This window comes from Suricata suricatta, chromosome 7 (assembly GCF_006229205.1).
Source record: "Suricata suricatta isolate VVHF042 chromosome 7, meerkat_22Aug2017_6uvM2_HiC, whole genome shotgun sequence".
NCBI classification, from domain to species: Eukaryota; Metazoa; Chordata; class Mammalia; order Carnivora; family Herpestidae; genus Suricata; species Suricata suricatta.
Genome location: NC_043706.1, coordinates 99,383,495 through 99,389,870, shown reverse-complemented (window position 1 = coordinate 99,389,870; position 6,376 = coordinate 99,383,495). Strand labels below are relative to the sequence as shown.

The 6,376-nt window shown below is 37.3% G+C and overlaps 1 pseudogene; it reads left to right on the top strand.

Moving 5' to 3' along the window:
- Positions 1 to 5,126: 5,126 nt before the first annotated feature.
- Positions 5,127 to 5,728, top strand: LOC115295313 (annotated as a pseudogene).
- The last annotated feature ends 648 nt before the right edge of the window (positions 5,729 to 6,376 follow it).

The window sequence follows — 6,376 nt, the reverse complement described above, 5'->3', positions numbered from 1 at the left end:
AGAGTATTTTCAAGTCTGGTGTCCAATTTGTATTCACTTTTGTTTGTTTGTTTTCTTTAAATAGTTTATTGTCAAATTTATTTCCATACAATACCCAGTGCTCTTCCCCACAAGCGCCTTCCTCCATCACCACCACCTCTTTTCCCCCCTCCCCCTTCCCCTTCAACCCTCAGTTCCTTTTCAGCATTCAATAGTCTCTTAAGTTTTGCATCCCTCTCTCTCCCCAACTCTCTTTCCCTCTTCCCTTCCCCTTGGTCCTCCATTAGGTTTCTCCTGTTCTGTATTCACTTTTTCATGTTTATTTATTTTTGAGAGAAAGAAAGAGAGAGAGCTCGCACAAACTGGGGGAGGGGCGGGGCAGAGCGAGTGGGGAACAGAGAATCCAAAGCAGGCTCCGTGTTGACAGGAGAGACTCCAGTGCAGGGATCAGACTCGCATCTGTGAGATCATGACCTGAGTTGAAGTTGGATACTTACCCGACTGAGTGGCCCAGGTGCCCCCCATTTGTATTAATTTTTAACTGTGCTTTATACTTTAATATAAATGGACAGGCAATGACCAGCAGACATTTGAGGAAATCCTCTAATTTTAAATATAGGAATTAACACCTTACTGCCTGGAAAAAATATATTTATATACAATCCTCAGGGGAAAATATAAATCTACACATACCCAGGGCAAACAGGGGTAATATTGGAGAGAGAACAAAATATCAATAAATCTGCAATTAATATTTTCAGAGACATAAGACAAAAGATTGAATCTTTATGTAAAAAGAATTATATATCATAAATGAATACTTGAAAAATGTTAGAATCAAAAAAAAAGAGAGAGACATCTGGATGGCTCAGTCAGTTCAGCATTCCACTCGATTATTTGTTCAGGTCATGATCCCAGGTTGGTGGAATCAACCCCCAAGTCAGGCTCCATGTTGAGTGTGGGTCCTGCTTAAGATTCTACCCTTTTCTTGCTCTCTCTCTCTCTCTCTCAAAAAAGGAAAAATAAAATAAAACTGAAGAAATAAAATTTAAAAATTCAGTACTTTTTTGAAGGTAAAGTTGAAGAACTGAAATAAAATAAAAGAATTGGACAATAAGTTAAAAAAAATACAAGATAGAGAATCTAGCATGCCCAAATGCTAAATAGGAGTTCAAGAATAAATAGAAAAATTAGAGATAAGGGTAATATCAAAAAAATAGTAGAAGAAAATGCCCAGAAATTAATCACATGAATTGTTAGATTAAAGCAGCTAACTTAGTGCCAATGAAAACAGCTCATTTTGAAATTTTGAAACATTGGAGGTGTTGAAAACTTGAAGGTTCCTGGATCTTCCAGACATAAATAACAAGTTATCCAGGAAAGATCAGGAATTCCAATGCCACAGTAATGTGCAATAATTATAGGAATTACAATCATTACAGGAATCTGGCAGCTGGAAGAGTATAGAGCAATGGTAACAAAATTCTGATGGAAAATAATTTCCAACAAAGTTCTACATGTAGCCAGATTTCCACTCAGGGGTAAAACAAGAATAAAGATATTTGAAAGCATGGAATGCTTTAAAAAAATTACTTCCTATGTTCTTTTTCTTGGAAAACTGGTGAAGAATGTGTTCTGTCATTATGCAAGTATAAGCCGAGTGTAAGAGACACAGCATCCACAAAACAGGGAATTCAACACAAAAAACAATGCAACACAAGAGAGGTAAAATAATTTTAAGTATGATATGCATTCCGACAATTTGAAGAAAGAATAATTTTTACTTCGAATTATTGCTATCACCCTTAAATCCTTGAAAATTACATAATAGTTTACATCTATATAGTATTTATTAAATGTTTGCCACTGGTTTAAGCTTTTTTTTACATGTATCAATTCATTAAACTCATATTCATCCTTTGATATAAATATTGTTTTTTGCCCTGAGAACTTAGTGGCAGAGTTAGGATTTGAACTCAGGAAGTCCATCTCCAGACTCTGTGCCGTGAACCTGTGAACCACCACCTATCTGCTTCTTATCCAGTCACAGCTCATACCGAAGTGTTCCCTATTATAAGAATGTAGTCAACAGGTTTTATTCTCTTTCAAAATCTGAACCGCTTAATGGATCTGAGAGTTAAGATTGTTGCTTTATAAAAATGTGAAAATTGAGTCCTATTGTTGGGTTTCAACAGAAATGTTATATATATTTTGCCTTCAATGTTAGAGTGGGAAATCAGTAAGTGCAGCCAACCTCCAGGGGTGATTTTATAAAAGAGCAGAATGCTTTATTGCTTCCTAACAACATTTCAATTTTAAGCATTTAACAGTCTTTATTATAGATGAAAGTGGATAGAACAAAGACATTCTATATTTTGCCGTTGGGATTCAAGGTAGAATTGTTTTATATTGGAGTCACAGAAGTCAGTGTTAACAATGGAGTCCTGGTATAATAAATGTCTACATCTTCAGTTAAATTAGTTGAGAAGCACTATTTTGACCATTAGAGCAGCCTAACCAGGAGTTTGCATCTGATACCTACCATCTCTGCCAACTTAGGAGAGAAACTGCTTGTTTAATTTGTACTCCATGGTTAACCAACATGTCTGTGCACTTATGGAGTATAATTGGTAATAATAATATTCTCCTTAAGGTTGCTTTATGGTTTTGAAGAGATTGAATACACATTGATGGATTATGAAATATTCAACAAAGCATATGAGTAAGTGCATACTATATTTTTCTAGACCAAAGGCTGAGAAGTAAGTAACAGACAGGATACTAACAAGGGTTAGTCTTGCTCAGGAAAAATTCACACTCTGACAAGGAAAAACAAAACAAAACAAAACAAAACAACAAAAGGAACACAACTGCAAAGCAATGTGAAAATTGTTAAAATAGGGGTAAGAGCAAACATCTCTTGAAGACAAAAATCCCTAACTCAATATATCCCTGGTCTACTCATTTTCCCACTCTCTTAAACAAATGTCACCACCTAAATTTCCAATACCTGCTATCAGCTGATAATCTTGCTTTTTTTTATTGACTCTGAAACAAAGACAATGTCAAGGCCACCATTCTCAAATGAAATCATCTACCAGCATCTGCATGGATGGGTGCTCTGCTGAAGTGTCTGTTTCCCTAGAGGAGCAATCCATGGCCATACCTAAGGCCGGTTCTCTATGCTTCCTTCTCGAATCAAAGAGGACATGATTACAGTAGCATAAAACATACTGCCTGTCTCAATTCCCCTCCCAGAAATAAAACTTTTTCCTTGATTTCACTCTACCAGATAGCTACTGTTTTATTTGTTCCCTTTGTAACAACAGTTATCAAAAGAGTTACCTACCTTCATTCTCTCTAATCCCTCTTCTCACATTGTGTCTTTCACAAGTTCCAGCATACTAGTCTCCAATCACTCCACTGAAACTGCATTCCTTAGTAGTGACTTAACTCTTTGCTAAATTCAGTGGACAAGAATCAGTTCTCCTCTTGCTTTACTTGTAAACAGCATTTGACATAATATGTCCTTCCTTCTTTTTTTTAATGTTTATTTATTTTTTTGAGAGACAAAGTGTGAGCAGAGGAGGGACAGGGAGAGACGGAGGCACAGAATCCAAAGCAAGCTCCAGGTTCTGAGCAGTTGGCATAGAGCTGGACCAAGGCTCGAACCCACGAACTGTGAGATCATCACCTGAACAGAAGTCAGATGCTTAACTGACTGAGCCACCCAGGTGCTCCACAATATGTCCTTCACTTGGCTGGCAGCTTATTTTTCACACGTTCTCATTATTTTCTCCTTCTCATGCCTCTTGGCCCATTCCTCCTCATCTCTTGTAACTCTTAATTTCGGAGCCTTCTTCCCTTTCTCTGACTTAGTTCCTGTTCCTCTTCAACCCTCTCTCCAAACTCATACCCTGCCTTTCTAGCCTCATTTAAACTCATGGTTAGGAACACCACCTGTGTGTCACCAATACCATGTTTGTGTCTTCACTCAGAACCTCTCACTTGACCTCCAAGCCCAAAGGCACATTATTTTAAAGCCAAGGCTAAGCTGACTCCTTACTTAAGTGAATCCCTTTCAGAGCTCTGGCTGGCAGCCTAGCCATGTGATTATGTGGTAACCATATTTGTAAAATGTACAAAACACTTAATGTAATGGCAATTTGTTATGATGCTGATTCTCTCATGCTTCTTTTGCACTGAAACAATTATGGATATTTTGCAGATATGATAAATGGGATTTTAAACTGGGAGTGAGAAAAGTGAGGTTTTTTTAAATGTATGTAGGGTACAGACCTGTTTCTGCTGAAATCCTTTTGAAGTACCACAAATAGTGAGTACGTCTGTTTGTGTTTAGGTGTGTAGATGAAAGGAGGAAGGAGGGGAGGAAAGGCAGCCATCATGCATTCACAAGAAATAAGCTGAAAAGACAGTTTCAGGACATATGATGAAGGGAATTTTCTGTCAGTTTAAGGCAAATGGAAAATAATAGGGTGGAAATGTTTCAAAAAGTTAGTAATTTGCTACACACTGGGCATTTGTATCAGTGCTATATAAAGGGAGACCTCTCTCTATTTCTGACATGCAACCCTCCTTCTGCGACAGCTGAATACTGGAGGACACGCAAAGTTTGAAATAATTCAAAAGACATATTTTTATATACAAATGATCAGTAAATAATGGTGAGACACAGTATGTTCAACATATTCCTTGAAGTATTTATGAATTCATTCAATCAATCATTAAATAAGTATTCATGAGTGCCTAGTATGTTCAAAGTGCCATGAACATGAAGAAGTGTCCATACATGTCTCTCAAGGAGTCTTATCAAGGAGTTTATAAATCTGTTAAGATCATAAAATATAGATACATAAGCCTCTCACCAGGCTTCCTCATGAGAGTAACATTGTTATTAAACCCTGTGTGCCAATCCTTGGTGCACCAAGGTAATGCCTTGGGAAGACATGACAACCTGGAAACCCAACTATTTCATTAAAATAATCCAACTTTTCAATGATTATCCAAAAGGCTTCACTGTGGGAGCAGGCAACATGGGCTCCAAGAAGATGTAGCAAATTGGCATGCCCCTTTTGGGGAAAGCTGTGGTCCTATGGGCTAGAATATCATGATTCACAAACCTATCTATGGGCATCTGGAGAACATCTCAGCTCTGGAGAAACTGTTGCCCCATATCTAGGGATGTGGGCTTTGTGTTCACCAAGAAGGTGAACTGAGATCAGAGCTCTGATCACTGAGATCTAAGACATGCTGTTAGACAATAAAATCCCAGCAGCCACCTATACTCATGGCTGAACCCCACATGGTATCACTATACCAGTCCAAAACACTGGTATGGGCTAAAGAAAATCTCTTTCTTCCAGGCTTTAGAAATCACCATTCCTAAATCTCTAGGAGAACCACTGAACCACTGAACCATTAAAATACTGAGAACTTGAAATGCTGAGTGATGTACAAATGATTAAGGCTGGAGAGAAAGTGGGAGCCAGCAAGGCCATATGCTGACCATCTCCCCCTTTTCCTTTGAGCTGATCATCCAGCAGGTGTTTGATGATGGCAACATCTACAACCCTGAAGTGCTTGATCTCACAGAGGAAACTGTGTTTACTTCCTGGAGGGTGTTTGCCATGTTTCTAGTGTATGTTTGCAGATAGGTTACCCCACTGTTGCATCAGTACCTCATTCTATTATCAGTGGATACAAATGGGTCTGCCTTTGTGGAGACTGATTAGATATGCTCATTTGCTGAAAAAGATCAAGGTCTTTTGGTAGATCCACCTGCATGTAAGTTTAATTTCACTTTAGATTCCATGGACATTAAAAGAATAAAAAGAAGATACTATTAAAAACTCTATGCTCATAAATTTGATAGCTCAGATATAATGGATCAATTCCTCAAAAGACACAATCTGTTAAAATTCAAATGAAAAGAAATAGACAATCTGAATAGATCTACGGCCATTAAAGAAATTAAATCAATGCTAATAACCTTCCCAAACAGAAAGTAACAGGACTAGATTAACTCACTGGTGAATTCTACCAAACATTTAAGAAACTGTATCAGTCCTATGTAGTCTCTTCCCAGAAGACAGAAGTAGAAGGATTACTTCCTAACTCATTCTATGAGGTTATCATTACCTTAATACCAAAGTCACACCAAAACATTAAAAGAAATGAAATATATAAATCCATATGTCTCATGAATATATATGCAAACATCCTCAAAAAATTAGCAAACAGAATGCAATAATGTATAAAAGAATTATATACTACAAAGAAATGTGATTTATTCCGGATATGTAAGGTTGGTACACCATTTGAAAATCAATTATGTAATCTATTACATCCACAGAAATCACATGACCATGTGAATACA